General features: G+C 35.1%; 1 long non-coding RNA gene across 1 annotated transcript; it reads left to right on the top strand.

Moving 5' to 3' along the window:
• The first annotated feature begins 1,355 nt into the window (after nt 1–1,355).
• On the top strand, nt 1,356–2,238 carry LOC113278650. The gene is made up of 3 exons (XR_003325605.1): nt 1,356–1,428; nt 1,530–1,713; nt 2,159–2,238. It is a non-coding gene; the product is annotated as an uncharacterized LOC113278650 (long non-coding RNA).
• Nucleotides 2,239–2,758: the final 520 nt, after the last annotated feature.

A 2,758-nucleotide genomic window follows, 5' to 3' on the forward strand; every position in this document is an offset into this window, starting at 1 on the left:
TTTATCTCTCTCTGTTGTAGAACAATGGTTTCTAGGGTTCCTGAGATTCATTTTCGACTGCATCAAATCTTCTTCGTCTTCATCCAAATCTTCGACTGCAACAACGACGATCTATCACATCTTCTTCGTCTATGCCTCTGTTATTTCACTTATGTCAAAGATCGATTGCATATGATCAAAAGATAGATCATATGGAAGATGAAGATGATTTGTTTAATCCTGCATCTGAAGATTCATCTACGAAATCAAATCGACGTGCAGATAAGCTTCATTTTTCATTATCTCTTAATTCAATTGAAGTTATATGTTATTAATTTTGAATTTTTTCTCTCGAAATCTTCGAAGTTATGATTTCACTGAATTTTATCTATGAACTCATGATCAAAGTTCAGATCTGTTACAGTTTAATCGTTTTTTAGCTTTTTAAGATGAAAATATTGAAAGATGTTACAATTTTTTTTCTAGGTTTCCTTACTGAATATCAATCGATCTGTTTATCTTAAGACTTGACTGAAAATTGGTGTTCAGATTCGAAATCAGCGAATCATCATCTCTATTACCCATGTATTTGTTATGAATTTTATAAACTTTGATTGAATTGCTTAATCTTGTGTACTTTACTTCTAATTCTATATAGTTTGATGTATCTCTGTCAATGAAATCAAATTTGTTATCCTAGTATTATGTATTGTAAATTAGTGGTGGTGATATGGTTGGTTGTAAATGAAATTTACAGAAGAAGGGAGTGAAGATATGATGGTGACTAAGGCAAAAATGCAGGCTAGCATTGGATTTGAATGAATATGTTACTGTGAGTTATAAATGGAGATGTGGTTGTGCTATTTGTGGCTTGGATGTAATGTTGCAGGTGAGGAGGAGAAAGATGCAGCTGAGATACATCATATGTTGTAAGTGTCATTTTATCTTATTTATTGAGTAGCTCTATGTCATATCACAGCTTCTAGCGCTCATGTAGATAATTTATATGCTCTGAGTACACAAGCATATGCATGTGTAACTGGATATTACACAAGCATATGGATGTGTAACAGGATATTACACAAGATATATGGATGTGTAACCGGAGATTACACAAGTCATATGCATGTGTAACTGCCGTTTACACAAGCCATTACATGTGTACCTGCTAAGCACCATGAAACCCAACTGTTTCAGTTAGCGTGTTCGTCTTGAGTAACATTTTTTTTATCTTTGTGTTAGTGAAATTATTTGTATGAAGGATCTTCTATGGTTAATAAGTTCCGGTGGTGGTATAGGTGCATGCTTTGGAGCCGGTGGTGGTGTTGGAGTTGGAGCTAAGGTGTGAATGTTAGAGGTATAAGTATAAGTGGCAGATTAGGTGGTCGGCGGAATTGCTGAGTGTCAAATTTACTTTGTTGAGTCTGTAATTCTGTAGCCACTCCTGAGGTGAGGATACGCCGTTGTTATATACTTTTTCAGCTTCGGTTGTTTGCTTGATCTGAACTAGTAAGGTTTTATAATAGTTTATCTTATTCTTGCGGATGCAGGTATTTCAATTCGTTGCAGAGTGAGCGCTTTTCTGGTTGTTACTTCTCTGACATGAACATGGTCATTTTGGCGCCAACTGGAAGCGGCAAAACAGTGTTATTTGAGCTATGTATCTTAAAGCTCCTTTCCTGGTTCCTTTCTCAGGATGGAAGGTTCCTTCATATGAAGGGTACACTGAAAACAGTAAGTTTCCCTACTTCTGTTGCTTGTACCGAAAACGCGATTTATTCTCTATCATTTATGTCATACGCCTTGCACAAAACAGATCTCTCCATTTACTGATATCCGTGTTAAACTGCTAATACATATTCTTCATGATATCAATACTTTGGATACTTATGTCCCATATGTTGTAGTAAGACAAACTGATTAATCTCCTTTAATTGATCAGAAAAGTGTTATTTGTTTTCACTTTTTGAGTAGTTTGTGTATTACGGGTGCATGTGTAACTCACAATTACACATGCCATATGCATATATAACTCCCAATTACACATGCATTTTGTATGTATACCAGCTGAATACACATGTTTTTTTTTGGAATGTTTAGACTATGGCATCTTAATATTTTTATGACAATAATTTCTGAATAGTTGTAGCCTTTTTTGGATCAATTGATGTTTATGCAGGTCTCGACGTTTTTTGTGCGCACTGACAAGACACTAGCCTTTTTTTAGATCAATTGATGGTCGATTAGGTTGAATTTGTTATTAGGTTGGGATATGACCTTGCTCTCTCTTAACGTTTATTTTCTTATGTTATGACATGTTAACTCTTGAAGACCTTGAACGCATTGGGATATGACCTTGTTTCCGGTGGTACTGAGAACCATCTGCGAGTCTTGGTCAATTTGAAAAACAAGGTTAGTAGGAATAACGTTCCACTTTAAATGGAATATTCCATATGCAAGTGTAACTCTTAGTTACACTAGTCATATGCATGTGTAACTGAAAGTTACACAATCCAGATGCATGTGTATCTCCTAGTTACACATGTTATATGCATGTGTAACTCTCAGTTACACAATTCAGATGCATGTGTAACTGCTAGCTACACTAGTCAGATGCTTGTGAAACTGAAATATACATTGTTGTATGTACTGTTCATTTTAATCGTATAAATATTGATTGCTTGTTGTTATATTTCAGGTTTCAGATAACTTCATAAAATATAATTGCTTAAACGTGGTAATGGTCTCGCTGGAACTGGAGTTGACGCTGAATACACAA

This window comes from Papaver somniferum, chromosome 5 (assembly GCF_003573695.1).
Source record: "Papaver somniferum cultivar HN1 chromosome 5, ASM357369v1, whole genome shotgun sequence".
Classification (NCBI taxonomy): Eukaryota; Viridiplantae; Streptophyta; class Magnoliopsida; order Ranunculales; family Papaveraceae; genus Papaver; species Papaver somniferum.